The sequence below is a fragment of the Babylonia areolata genome, chromosome 1 (genome assembly GCF_041734735.1).
Source record: "Babylonia areolata isolate BAREFJ2019XMU chromosome 1, ASM4173473v1, whole genome shotgun sequence".
Classification (NCBI taxonomy): domain Eukaryota; kingdom Metazoa; phylum Mollusca; class Gastropoda; order Neogastropoda; family Buccinidae; genus Babylonia; species Babylonia areolata.
Window position 1 is genome coordinate 8,758,131 of NC_134876.1, and position 15,832 is coordinate 8,773,962.

Sequence of the window (15,832 nt, forward strand, 5' to 3'; positions counted from 1 at the left end):
TTCCTCAAATCTAGGTAATTAATGTCAAATGTTGCGTTGTTCATCTCCCATTTAGGTATTGTCGTGTATGATAACTGAGGGGCAGTTTGATTTGGGCTCACTCCTGAGGTTTTAACTCTCTCCATACGAACGGCGAAAGAGACGACGTTAACAGCGTTTCACCCCAGTTACCATCATCAAAATATTGCAAGCGGAAGGCTCTTATACTGAAGAGGTGAATGTTGACAAAGAATACCACAATTCTGACGACGGAAGCTAAAGGTTGGGTCATTGAGACACCCACTGGACATCCCGGAGGGGTATGTGTAGAGGAGAAGAGAGGACTGACCGTACTGAGTGAGTTAAATATGCCTGAGGTTTTAGTGCATATAGTCGTGAGGGAGTGAATAGACTGCTCTTTTAGAAAGATGAAGGTTTGAATTTAAGCTGATCTCGGCAATATTTGAATTTTGAACTGTTGTACTTCTCAAAATATATTTTGCTGATGCAAGTTTCATCTGTTCTTCAGAGGGTAATACTTTAATTTCTGTGTATGTTTTTAAAGTTGAAGCATGAAGTGGAACACCAGTAGCAAGCTTATAATATGCTCTGTGTGTGTGTGTGTGTGTGTGTGTGTGTGTGTGTGTGTGTGTGTGTTGTGTGGTGTGTGTGTGTGTGTGTGTGTGTGTCCGTGCGTGCCTGTTTATATAGTACATGGCAGCATGTGTGCACGTGTGTGTGTGTGCGCGCGCGCGCTCCTTAGAGTGTGAGAGAATATCAGACTTGTTTGAAAACAGTGTAAAACAACATTTAAAACCTGTTTTTATTTTTCAGAAGATTGATAAGATTAAAAAAAAAAAAAAAAAAAAAAAAAAAAAAAAAAAACACAGTTAACACCATCACCCTATTAAAATAAATGAATAAATAAATAAATAAATAAAACAGGCACTGAGAGACGAAGTAAAATCCACTTCCTCGGGTGACACATGTCAGTCAATCGCACGGATTATCATCATCAGACGAAGGAAGAAGTCGAGCCCCCCACACACCCCACACCCCACACCCCTCACCCTCCTCCCCACCCTCCTGCACCCCTTCTCCCCTCCCCCCTTCCACCCGCACTTGAGAGATTGGTTATCAAGGTATGTGACGTTCGTGGTTCCCATTAACTCACTCAGTATGGCCAGTCCTCTCTTCTCCTCTACACAGACCCCTCGGATGTCCAGTGGGTGTCTGAATGACCCAACCTTTAGCTTCCGTCGTCAGAACTGTGGTATTCTTTGTCAACATTCACCTCTTCAGTATAAGAGCGTTCCGCTTACAATATTTTGATGATGGTAATTGGGATGAAACGTTGTTAACGTCGTCTCTTTCGCCGTTCGTATGGAAAGAGTTAACCCACCCGACTAAAGCTGAGGTACCAGTAGGAAGGCCGATGCTTGTCCGTTAAGGTTGTTTTTTTTGTTTTTTTTTGTGGGCTGCCCCTACCCCCACCTCCACCGCCACCACCACCCCCTCCACCCCTCTCTGAGATATGCCTGAGCTTACATGATAGACTGTCAGTAACCATGATCTATTCGAACTCCTACCCCTTAGGACTGCATTGGGTTTGTTTGTGTTTTTTTTGTTTGTTTGTTTGTTTGTTTGTTTGTTTTGTTTTGTTTTGTTGTTGTTGCTGTTGGGTTGTTGTTGTTTTTGTTGGGTTTTTTGTTTTGCTCTGTGTGTGTGTGTGTGTTCAGCAAAATCACGTAAAGGTACACAAAAAATTAGTAAATAGGCGGTGTCCTAAGTACGTTAAATCAGAACAAGCACCACTGAACACGACCGAAGTGACTCAGCAGCAGTGCAGGGTCTCCTCTGGTGTGTGGCCTCCTGGCGACCTAACATCGATTGGTTCCCTGCGGACTGCCGACGCTGGAACTGTGACGGACGAACCCGGGTGTGGCCGTGTATGGGGGAATCTAAATGAGCGGCGTGGGAGCAATGCCACTGGAACTTCAGAATCCTGCCACACTGACTTATCTCATTTCATACAAGAGTCTGCAATCACTGTGTTAAAAGGCCGGCTGGCGGGTTGACCCACATGATAACACTCCTCCTCCTCCTCCCGTCCCCACCTCACCCACACCCACACCCCCTCTCCCACCTCAATTTCCAAGCCGGGTGATACTGAAGTCCGTCCGTGTTTTGAGTCACGCGCACACGGGTATTTTTGTTTGGTTGGTTGTCGGTTTTGAGGGTGTTTTTTGTTGTGTGTTTTGTTTTTGTTGTGTGTTTGTTTGTTTTTTGGTATGTTGATGTGGGGGGTGGGGTGGGGGGGCTCTCCATATCTAAACACACACACACACACGCGCGCGCGCGCGCGCGCGCGTACACACATACTGCCATGCACTACATAAACAGGCATGCACGGACACACACACACACACACACACACACACACACACACACAAATAATAATGTACACTATCACACACAATAACACACACATGCTGCCACACACACAGAGAGAAACACACACACACACACACACACACACACGCACGCACGCACGCACACACACACACACACCACATATCTAAACACCCTGCTCCCCTCTCTATCTCATTCCTCTTCCCCCTCTTCCTCCATGTCCTCCTCCTCGGCCTGTCTAGACCCCGTGTCGTGGAATGCCAGGTTGGATGATTGTTTGTTTGTCTCTCACGGGTGAGATGATGATAAAATTAGATGCTGTGTATAAACATATACTTCACGTATACCTACATACAAAAAAACCCAAAGAAAAAAGAAAAAAAAATCTCGCCCACAACAGTTTTCCATGAAGGCGTCCACGAATAGTTTTTGCTCCATTCAGTCAGTTTCCGCGTTTCCACGAACAGCGTTAGATTTATTCAGTGAATATTATTAGATCCGTTCAGTCAGTTTCCGCGTTTCCACGAACAGCATTAGATTCATTCAGTGAATATTATAAATGATTGACAAACAACAAATAGTGGTGACTCTCTTCATACACATGGAACAGAAATTCAAAGTCAATGCTGCTTATGCTACTAGCACACAGGTAAATAAAAGGTTACATTGGAAGAAATCCAGACACTTCCTAGAAAAGGGAAGCCCCGAGCTTGTCTTTATACCGATCATATGACATGTACACACAGCAGCAATGACAGAGAGAAAAAAAACATGCAAACGCAATTTTTTTTTTTTTTTTTTTTTTTTTTTTTAATTGCAGTCTTTTAATCTTGAATATGTTACACAGAATAGACGGACGGCGATACAGACCAAACACACTGTTGCTTCGTTGGTTTTCTTTTTACTCGAAATAAACGAACAATGAGGTAAGGAGAGTAAAATACTGATTGACAAGCAATTAGAGTGTTAACTCTTTCCATACGAACGGCAAAAGAGACGACGTTAACAGCGTTTCACCCCAATTCCCATCATCAAAATATTGCAAGCGGAAGGCTCTTATACTGAAGACGTGAATGTTGACCAAAAAAAAACCCCACAGTTCTGACGACGGAAGCTAAAGGTTGGGTCATTCAGACACCCACTGGACATCCGAGGGGTCTGTGTAGAGGAGAAGAGAGGACTGGCCGTACTGAGAGAGTTAACTCTTTCCATACATAAGGTACACAACTTCAAGTTACTGCTGCTTATGCAATGCTAGCTTCCACTCAATTTTGTGCTGTACTATGCTGTACCCCACTGCACTGACCCCGCTCCATTCTCCTCTACAACCCTCTGCCTTTCCCTGGTATACTACACTGTACTATACTGTACTGTACTATACTGTCCTGTGCTATAATGTCCTGTGCTGTACTACCTGTACTATATTACAACCATAACCGTAACCATGGTAGACTACACTAGACTACACAAGACTAGACTATCCATACCCCCCACCCCCCAGCCCCCGCGCCCCCCATTCCCTCCCCCCCACACAAAAAAAAAATCAACTAAAAGAACCCAGTGAAAACAGTTTCAGAATGCCAGTCAGTGAAGAAAAGTTGACACAGTGGATAAAGACTAGGAAGCAATTGTCCTCTGGTTCGATTCCCGCAACGACTGGTACAAACACACACACACACACACACACACACACACACACACACACACACACACACACAAATATATATATATATATATATATATATATTGAAATGAAAGTTTAAAGGCAACAACTAAACAACAACGCAAGAACAACACCAACAACAGACCCCATCTCAATGGCATCAATGAAACAAACAACATCCCAATAAACAAACAAATCAAACCCAGAAAACAAAAACCTCAAAACAAAAAATAAAAATGGAATACAACATAAAACACAACATGAAACATAGAACAATAACAACATAGCCAAAGAAACACAAAACAACAACAAATACAAAACAACAAAGAAACAACAAAATGCACGTGGCTATATATATATATTTGTGTGTGTGTGTGTGTGTGTGTGTGTGTGTGTGTGTGTGTGTGTGTTTGTACCAGTCGTTGCGGGATGTTTCCACATCTCCTCTTTCGTTTGTTGTATCATGTAATTTTGTTGATTTTTTTTTTTTTTTTTTTTTTTTTGGTCGGGGAGGCTATCTTATTGTTGCTGTTGTTGTTGCTGTCGTTGATGTTTTTGTTTGTTTTGGCTGTTTTATTGTTGCTGTTGCTGTTGTTGATGATGTTTTTAGTTTATTTGGGCTATCTTATTGTTGCTGTTGTTGTTTATGTTTTTGTTTGTGTTTGGCTATTTTATTGTTGCTGTTGTTGATGATGTTTTTAGTTTGTTTTGGCTATCTTATTGTTGCTGTTGTTGTTGCTGTTGTTTATGTTTTTGTTTGTTTTTGGCTATTTTATTGTTGCTGTTGTTGATGATGTTTTTAGTTTGTTTTGGCTGTTTCATTATTGCTGTTGCTGTTGTTGTTGTTGATGATGTTTTTTTGTTTGATTTGGCTATTTCATCGTTGCTGTTGTTGATGTTTTTGTTTATTTTGGCTATTTTATCGTTGCTGTTGCTGTTGATGATGATGTTTTTAGTTTGTTTTGGCTATTTTGTCGTCGTCGTCGTTGTTGTTGATGATGTTTTTGGTTTGTTTTGGCTATTTCTTCGTTGCTGTTGCTGTTGTTGATGATGTTATTAGTTTGTTTTGGCTGCTTCATTATTTCTGTTGCTGTTGTTGGTGTTGATGATGTTTTTGGTTTGTTTTTGGCTATTTTGTCGTCGTTGTTGTTGGTGTTGATGATGTTTTTGGTTTGTTTTTGGCTATTTTGTCGTCGTTGTTGTTGGTGTTGATGATGTTTTTGGTTTGTTTTGGCTATTTCATTGTTGCTGTTGTTGTTGCTGTTGTTGATGTTTTTGTTTTGTTTTGGCTGTTTCTTCGTTGCTGTTGCTGTTGCTTTGTTGTTGTTTTTGATGTGTTTTTTTTGTTTGATTTGGCTATTTTATTGTTGCTGTTGTTGTTGTTGTTTGTGATGTTTTTGGTTTGTTTTGGCTATTTTTTCGTTGCTGTTGCTGTTGCGTTGTTGTTGTGTTGTGGTTGTTTTTCTTCTTGTTTCTGTGTCTGGCCCAGTTCAGTGGCAGGCGGAAAAATGATAAGGGAGGCGGTGAGGACGTGCAGAAGACGTGTGCCACGTGCTGTGCCTTCACTATACAGGCCACGGCCCGCACGTGTGTGTGTGTGTGTGTGTGTGTGTGTGTGTGTGTGGTGTGTGTGCGTGTGTGTGTTTGTGTGTGCGTGTGTGTGTGTGTGCGTGTGTGTGTGTGTGTGTGTGTGTGTGTGTGTGTGTGTCAACACAGGAAGCCAATGAACCACACAGACAGATAGCGGGTAGCGGGGGTCATGGGAAGAAAGATATCCTCTTCTTCTTCTTCTGCGTTCGTGGGCTGCAACTCCCGCGTTCACTCGTATGAACACGAGTGGGCTTTTTCGTGTATGACCGTTTTCCTACCTCGCCATGTAGGCAGCCATACTCCGTTTTCGGGGGTGTGCATGCTGGGTATGTTCTTGTTTCCATAACCCACCGAACGCTGACATGGATGACAGGATCTTTTCACGAGCGTATTTGATCTTCTGCGTGCGTATACACACGAAGGGGGTCCAGGCACTAGCAGGTCCGCACATAATAATTGTTGACCTGGGAGATCGGAAAAATCTCCACCCTTTACCCACCAGGCGCCGTTACCGAGATTCGAACGTGGAACCTTCAGATTGAAAGTCCAACGCTTTAACCATCCGGCTATTGCGCCCGTCTGGAAGGGATCAATGAGCACTGGAGATTTACCAGAAACGCACTCACTAACACAAAGGCAGGTGGGCGTGCAAGCGTGCGCACATGTATACGCACAGGACAGGCAACCACACACGTGCATCAATACGCGCGCGCGCGCACATATACACACGCACATGTTCTCTCTCTGTGAGCTTCCCTATCTGTCTGTCTGTCTGTATCTCTCTTTCTCTCTCTTTCTCTGTCTCTGTCTCTGTCTCTCTCTCTCTCTCTCTGCGTGAAAATCCAGTCAGAAAATTCGGATCAAAGTTAATCCACACTCCCAAATCCACAGCTTCTTTGAACCCTGTGGTGTTAGTGTAGATTGACTCTTAGTCGCTGAGGCCTTTGATATTTGGTGTGTGTGTGTGTGTGTGTGTGTGCGTGAGTGAGTGTGTGTGTGTGTGTGCGTGCGTGTGTGTGTGTTTGTGCATTCCTGGACTGGACTGTTGACGCCAGGTTCGATGCAATCAAAAAGGTTCAAAATAAGCATAATCTTCGTCTTCAACATTCTCAAATGATCTGAACCCCCCCCCCCCCCCACCCCCACCCCTCTCTCTCTCTCTCTCTCTTTCTCTCTCTGGTTTCTTCATAAATCACCAGAATTACGAAGAGGTTGTGGGAGGCAGACTTTCCGAAAACAACTTTTTTTTTTCTATTTCGAGGTTAGTACTAAGAGAAAAGCCAAGCAACCTCCACCGTATTTTACACAGTTCTTCACTTCTCAGCCCCACACCTCCCTCCTTACCCATATCACCCTGCCCCTCTCCCCCTTGGCAAGTGTCAATGCCAGCAGACTCCCACAAGGTAAAAACCAATATCAACCTCTAAGTAAAGCCGGGAGACAACACTTGAAATTCCTTCCTCGTGCTTTTCGTGATAATAACGGAAAGAACGATTCGACCAGCTTGACATGTGGCTAAGCGCATCAGTGTGTGTGTACACGCACGCGCGTCTGTGTGCGGGTAAGTGTATTTCCCCGAAAACAAAAATATTATTCTCAGGATTTACCGGATGTTTGTGAGCCGAGAAGACGGACGAATGGCCGTTAAAACGGGGGACCCCTTATTATCTAACGACTCCCTCTGCATAAGTCAGCACGTCCTCAAAATACCTCAGAACATTGGAGCCATGGACGTCATAAGACAACAACAGCGATAGCGCACTTGATGCCAATATATGTCGCTGGCGATCGCTACAGGACAAACTGACATGAACCGCATGAAGAAATAGTCTTCCGTTTCCAGCCTCCCTGTAACAAATCCGGGCTGATATTGAACTGCACTCACACTCACTCACTCACTCATTCCCTCGACCGCTTGGGTCGTTGGGGGGGACATGAGGAAGATGTCATAGCTCGCCATGCCGTTCTGTTGGCAGCTGTCGTGAGGAGATCTGGCATCGTCATTTTGGTCCATTCCTTGACCTTGTCGGACCAGCTCTTTCTCTGCCGCCCCTGTCTGAGCCCTCCCTCTACAGTCCTTTGCAGGATGGTTTTGGAGAGGGTGTTATGTCGTATGACGTGACCAAACCATGCCATCTTCCGTCGTTTGACAGTCGCCAGCAGTGGTTCTTGGGGCCCAACAAGGTTGCTGACCAGGTTCCGCACATAGTCATTGGTCTTGTGCTCCTTGTAGGAGATGTGTAGTAGTCTCCTCAAGCACTGCACTCACAGACAGACAAAGAAATCACTTTTTTTACAGACTTTAGAAATGCATTTGACGAATGTATTTCCTGTGGACGGAAATGCGAGGAGGCACAAGAGCAAGAGATCAAGAACAAAGCAAGTAATGATGAGTTTATCATCAGGCCTACCGTCTTCAACAGAGATTAGACTGTCATAGAATATCTTTGTAATACTGCCACTGGTTTGCTGCAAGGGTATCTGGTCTCACCGCAACTTTTAAGATGTCTTGATGGGACCATAGTTAGATTTAACAGAATATAAGGCCTACCGTCTTCAACAGAGATTAGACTGTCATGGAATATCTTTGTAATACTGCCACTGGTTTGCTGCAAGGGTATCTGGTCTCACCGCAACTTTTAAGATGTCTTGATGGGACCATAGTTAGATTTAACAGAATATAACATGCTAGATTTTTTGTGTGCACGTACGGCTTGGTAAATGTTCTGTAGCAGGTATGAATCAGTCCGAATGCAAGTGCGCCTCCTTGAGAAGATACACTTAGTGAATGGACAAGTTTATGAAACAGCTTCGAAGTAAAGCTTCCTTTTGTTTATGGCATGGACATTGACTCAGAAAGGCCGGCCCGATAGCAGACCGCGGGATCCGCAGACAACTTGAAGTGAACAGCAGAAATCCTGATCGTGGCACGAACGAGCGTCAAATGTTATCAGTCAGTGATAAAGGTCAACCACAGGTGGGTTTAGGAGGTCAGTGCAAACAAAAACAGCAGCGACAAAACCGAAATCAATACAGAGGAACATTCTGCAATATGTGGAGTCTCATATAACCCTGGATTTCTGGTAGAGCTCCACGTTCTACGAGTCTCTGCAGCATGTGTCACCAGTGGAACACCAAAGCAATAATTGTCCAGTACCGCATCGCTTCCTGGAGATCACGTACTATCCGTGCATGCCTCGGGGCTGGGGGGGGGGGGGGGGGGGGGGGGGGGGAATCAGAAGCTATCGCTGCACACGAAAGCCGTAAATTGCTTCTGTACTTGGACAGATGTCCATAAACGTTACATTAGTTAATGTTATTACATGTGTTGCTTTTTGTTTCGTTTTTGTTTGGGTTTTTTTTTTATGGATGCTTTTCTTTAAAGATAATAACAAACTCAGTATTATTTACTTATAATGTATATGCTCGTTATGTACTGCGTAACCTTGCCACATACATTGTCGCCATGTATTGTTTGCCTTTTGTTCTTTTTCTGTGAAGAGTGTGAAAGTATTGAAATGAAAGATTCAGACCGAACAAAGAGTAAAAATAAATGCATCAAATGATGAAATACTTCTCAATTGTCTTCTACGATCGTTACTGTTGTTACTTTTGATGCTTTCTTCGCGGTAGTGGAAGCGATGTTGGTGGTGGTGATGTCCTTGGTGTTGTTTTCAATTTTGTTATCGCCATCCTCATCATCACCAAAAGCAGCAGCAGCAGCAGCGATAACGATAACGCAAGAAGCAACAGCCTCGTTATTCGAAATGTGAATCACGTTCTTGTTCGCTGTCATTTACTTGAAGAGGGACACGTAGTTTTGAAAACCAGTGAACTCGAAAATGCTTTCATCACTTTATTTTCAGTGGGCGCCGTATTCATCATGCGTTTAAGAGGCAGTCATAATGGAATGTGGGTAATGAGGGCATGCGAGAAAGGAATTCCCCGGGAACTGAATGCTACATGGTCGAAAACGCCATTCATGTTGCTACCGTTCTGGTAGGTAATACATTAAACACTTAGAGAAAGTCTTGCTCTGTGTGTGTGTGTGTGTGTGTGTGTGTCTGTGTCTGTGTGTGTTCTGTCTCTGTCCCTCTCTCTGTCTCCCCCCTCTCTCTCCGTCTCTCTCTCTCTGTCTTTCTACCCTCCCTGGGGATGATGTCCATCTCAGCCTTCATCCTTGCAGGCTTCGTCTGCATGATCTGGCATCGATGACTGTGGTGAACTGACACACACACACAGACACACACAGACACACACACATGGGCAGAACACAAACGTAAACACACGCACACACGCGCGCGCGCGCGCGCACGCACGCACACACACACACACACACACACACACATACACACACAAAGAGTTTGGGGTTTGAAAGGAACATAATTTGATTTTGTTTTGTTTGTTTGTTTCAAACAAAACACACGGAAAGAACATGAAACAGAGACAGACAGGCAAACAGACAGACAGACAAAGGGAGAGAGAGGAAGAGACAGGCAAAAACTTCTTCTTCTTCTTCTTCTTCGTTCGTGGGCTGCAACTCCCACGTTCACTCGTATGTACACGAGTGGGCTTTGACGTGTATGACCGTTTTTACCCCGCCATGTAGGGCAGCCATACTCCATTTTCAGGGGTGTGCATCCACTGTATGTTCATGTTTCCATGACCCACCGAACGCTAACATGGATAATAGGATCCTTAACGCGCCTATTTGATCTTCTGCATGCGTATACACACACGGGGTTCAGGCACTCTTTACCCACCAGGCGCCGTTACCGAGGTTCGAACGCGGGACCCTCAGGTTGAAAGTCCAACGCTTTAACCACTCGGCGATTGCGCCTGTCATCCACAGACGAAGAGACAGGGCCATGTCAGGGGACAGCGTTCATCCGTTCCCAGCGAACACTGGGCCAGCACGGATTAACGAGGCATGACGATGGGAGAACGTGACAGGGGCGTGACCAAGGCTCTCCGTCAGTGTCACAGCACACAACACTGGGCACCGCTCATCGCGCTATTAACCGCACGGGCATTCGTGTGTTCTTTTTTCGCTTGTTTTTTGTTGTTGTTTGGGGGGCGGGGGGTTGTTGTTGTTGGTGGTGGTGGTGGTGATGGTGATGGTTGTTGTTGTCTCGTTCGTCATTTATCAGATGGATTCCCCCGTCTCCTCGACAAAGGCAGCAGTACGTCGCAGGTCCTCCAGTCCTCCGTAGAGCTTCCGGGCCGCTGGAATTGGGTCGGGCCAGGTTTTCTCTCTGATCGCTTGGTGGAGCGGGCAGAACTGCAGCAGATGTTGTGTTGTCTGGCTGCCTGTTCTACAGGGGTACTGCTCTGTGTCACCGATACGGAGTTTCGTGTAAAGGTGGTGTTTCAGGCGGTTGTGGCCTGTCCTGAGCCTGAAAATGGCGACCTGATCTCGACGAGTCAGCAGGTAGTACGGGTCTGCTCTGTTGTGGCTTGGATGCTGTTGCTTCCACTTGTCTTGCAGCTTGGCCTTAATGATGGTCCTGGATTCAGAGTAGTATGGTGATGGTGATGGTGGTGGTTTTTCCCATCTCCCATGTCTTCACTTTCTTCTTCTTCTTCTTCTTGCTGATATCACTGAACATTGTTGATATTGTTCTTCTTCTTCTTCTTGCTGTTATCACTGAACATTGTTGATATTGTTCTTCTTCTTCTTGTCCCTCAACTTTGTGAAAAGACATTTGAACTCCATTAGGGATTTCCATTAACCTCTATAGACAGGACGAGACAGAGACAGAGACATAGAGACAGAGAAAGTCAGAGACACAGAGAGAGGCAGAGAGAGAGAGAGAGAGAGAGATAGACGTTGACAAATGTCAATGGCCTTGACGTCCTTAATACATGGGCGAATGCACCAGCGTCATTTTTTTTTTTGTTGTTGTTGTTGCATTACAAACCATTATAATAAGGAAAGGAAGACAGTGGAGAGAGACAGACAGACAGAGAGAGAGAGATAGAATGTGTGTGTTGCGGTGTGTGTGTGTGGGGGGGGGGCGGGGGGGGGGGGGGGGAGGGGGAGGGGGGGGGGGGGAGCAAGCGCGTATATATAGGTTATATGATTTACCACCTGTGTGTTTTTTGCATCCCGAATTTGGTTTGTGGTTTTATTTGTTTTGTTATTTGTGAATTTGTTGTCTTTTTGTTTTGTATTGTTTCATTGTTTTGCTATGCTTCGTTTTGCTTTGTTTTAGGAGAGTGTTTGTCGAATTTGCAAGTGATGCAGTCGATATGCGTATACACTCGCTTATGTTCGTGAGTGCGTGTATTTGTGTGTGTGTGTGTGTGTGTGTGTGTGTGTGTGTGTGTGTGTGTGTGTGTGTGTGCGCGCGCGCGCGCGCGCGCGCGCGCGTTTGTATGTGCGTAAGTTGGATGCACATGCGATTTGCGCGCAAGTGTGTGTATTTGCGAAGTCCTATACCCCTTCAGTGCCAGGGGGAAAACAGCAGAAAGTGATGTTTCAGGTCATAAAACTTTATCCAAAACAATAAGCCTAAAACTGAGAAAATGGTCTGGAGATATACCACTGTAGACAAACTGTGTGAATTTTCAACCTTCCAGAGCAGTTTCTCTTTTTCTGATGACGTCCTCAGTGACGTCACTATGCACGTACATAATACGTTTATAGCAGTCAAGGGGTTTTAAGAAATACGAATGACACTCAAAGACACATCACCAACAAGAAGAGAAGCAGCATAAAAGCAAAGAAAAAAAAGCCAGGAATGACTGATCGGAGTGGTCAGAAGCTGTATTTTGTATGTCTTTTTATCACAACAGATTTCTCTGTGTGACATTCGGGCTGCTCTCCCCAGGGAGAGCGCGTCGCTACACTACAGCGCCACCCATTTTTTTTGTATTTTTCCTGCGTGCAGTTTTATTTGTTTTTCCTATTGACGTGGATTTTTCTACAGAATTTTGCCAGGAACAACCTTTTGTTGCCGTGGGTTCTTTTACGTGCGCTAAGTACGTGCTGCACATGGGACCTCGGTTTATCGTCTCATCCGAATGACTAGCGTCCAGACCACCACTCAAGGTCTAGTGGAGGGGGAGAAAATATCGGCGGCTGAGCCGTGATTCGAACCAGCGCGCTCAGATTCTCTCGCTTCCTAGGTGGACGCGTTACCTCTTGGCCATCACTCCACTATTGCGTCATGTCTCTGTCTACTTCCTGATCAGCGGGTGGAAGGTAAGAAACAAAACTTAGAAAGTGTCCCCCCCCCCCTCCCGCAACCCCCAACCCCTCTCCCCCCTACTGACTGAAAGTGTAAATTGACTGTTATGATTTTGAGCGATATACGCCAGAATAACAGTGCTGTTGAGAATCATTTTGCGCACAACAATAGACCTATTCGTCTGTTTACAATGAAAAATGGAATCTTGTTTTATCTTATCTCTTTTATCTTATCCCTCTTTTTTTTCTTTTTTTTTTTTTCTTTTTTGCAAAACCAAAAAATGTCTGCCAATAATATGCAGCTACAGGAAGAAAGAAAGAAAGACAATAAAACAAAAGTATGAGGCAGTCAGGTGTTGTTTCTTTGTTGGTTTTCTGTTTGTTTGTTTTTTGTTGTTGTTGTTTGGTTGTTGTTTTTTGTTGTGTGGTTTTGTTGTTGTTGTTGTTGTTGTTTGGTTGTATAAATAAATAAATAAATAAATAAATAAATAATAATTATAATATAGAAAAAGGTAGTAGTAATAATATTAGTAATACTAATAAAATGATAATAATAAAACATAAATAAATAAATAAATAAGACAACAATGGTGATAAATAAATAATATTTATTTATTTATTTATGCAAGCTTATCTATTATTTATTCCCCCGTTTTTTGTTTGTTTTTTTTTTGTTTTTTTTTTGTTTTGTTTTTTTTCTCAAGGCCTGACTAAGCGCGTTGGGTTACGCTGCTGGTCAGGCATCTGCTTGGCAGATGTGGTGTAGCGTATATGGTTTTGTCCGAACGCAGTGACGCCTCCTTGAGCTACTGAAACTGAAACTGAAACTGTTTGGTTGTTTGTTTTGGGTTGTTGTTTTTGTTTGTTGTTTTTCTCTGCCCCCATCATCTGCACAGTTTCAATGGCATTACTTCATCGGTGCTCATCGCTTTCGGTGTAAGGTCGCCAGGTTGCCACACACCAGAGAAGACCCTGTGCTGTTGCTTATCAGTCACTTCCGTGGCGCTCAGTGGTGCCTGTTCTCTCTGATATAACGTACTCAGAACACCGCCTACTAAGCCCCCCCCCACCCCCCTCCCCCCCGCCCCTTCTGACGACAATAATGGCTTAGCCTCGAGAGGGCAAACAGGAAATTAACTGGGAGCTTCTTTTATAAGTAACATATTTTCAGACAAAGAAAAATAAAGAAGCTCATGGCTGCCCAAGATACGTGCGAAGGCATTTTTTTTTTCCCCCGCGTTCTGATACGTCCATTGAAACAGTCCACATTTTACATCAGCTTCTTTTACTCTATTTCACGGAAAATGGAATTCCAGATTATATAGCGCATTCCACCGCGAACAACACGAAGTCGATATCAAAAGTTAAATTCACAATTCTGTTTTCAAAAGGTAGACTGAAGGAATAACAACTGCTCTTTTTTTTTTTGCTTTTTTTGGCACCAATCCATCTGCGAAGCCTTCCTATTATCATGTCATGTTTGGTTTGGCTGGACTGTATTCAATTCAAAGTTTTCTGAGATGCAGAAATGTTGCGATAGAACGGGTGGTGAGGGGGGGTGAGGGTAGGACTTTATCCTCTTTCGACCTTGACGTTAAAACATTATTTCAAGATCCAGGTACATTTTGTTTTTCAAGATAAAGCTTGAAAGGTTATTGAAGGTCATTTCCCTGATACACCTTTCACCTCCTACACCCACCCCCCCTCACACACACACACACACACACACACACACACACTCGCACATATGCACGTATGGCAAGAATTCTGATCAAACATGATGACTGACTTTTTTTTTATCATGAAAGCAGATATAAATTCCGCATAAATTCCTTTCCATCCCCTCTGCCCTCTCCTCCCATATATATATATATATATATATATATGTGTGTGTGTGTGTGTGTGTGTGTGTGTGTGTGTGTGTGACCTTGCTTTGCTGTTTGTTTCAGGAGAGTGGCGAATTTATAAGTAATGCAGACGGTATGCGTGTGCGCTCGCGCGCGCGTCTGTACGTTCGTGTGTGTGTGTGTGTGTGTGTGTGTGTGTGTGTGTGCGTCTGTGTGTGTGAAGAGCTTGATGGAAAAGAGACAGAGTGAGGGGGTGGGGGGGGGGGGTAACAAACAAACAAATAAAAACGAGTGCACAGAGAAAGATTGACATTGGAATGCTCCTGGCATCAATCTGGTGGCTGTGAATGCTATCATCACGTTACCGCGAAAATTTCAATCATCTACCTGTCTCTGTCTCTTTGTCTGTCTCTCTGTCTCTCTTGAATATGTTGCCCTTCATTCGTGTCCACGCTATTTGTAATGGATGTAAATTACCAAAGACGGATTGGAAGAATAGGAGACCTAAAACCTTAATCATTGAATAAAAAACGTTTTGAGTTCTGAGTTCTGAACTCTGTGTGTGTGTGTGTCTGTGTCTGTATATATATATATATATATGTGTGTGTGTGTGTGTGTGTGTGTGTGTGTGTGTGTGTGTGTGAAGAGAGAGTATATGTATACATATACATATATGTATGTATAGAGAGAGAGAGGAGGAGGAGAGAGAGAGGGGGGGGGGAGTGGAAAGGAATTCGTGCGGAATTTATATAGGCTTTCATGATCGAAAACAAGTCAGTGATCATGTTTGATCAGAATTCTTGCAACACGTGCATATGTGTGAACGTGTTAGTGTGTGTGTGGGTGGGGGGTGGGGGGGTTGGGGTTGGGGGGCCGGGGGGGCGTAAGGGGGTAGGGGTATGGGGGGGGGGGGGTGAAAGGTGTATCAGGGAAACTACCTTAATAACCTTTCAACCTTCATCTTGAAAAAAACCCAACATATGTGTGCCTTAATCTTGAAATAATGTTTTAACGTCAAAGTCGAAAGCGGTTAATGTCATACCCTCTCTCCACCCATTCTATCCTAACATTTATGCAGCTCAGAAAACGTTGGAGGGCGGGCGGCGAGGGGGAGGGAGCGGGGAGGTGGGGGGGAAGGGGGGGGGGATT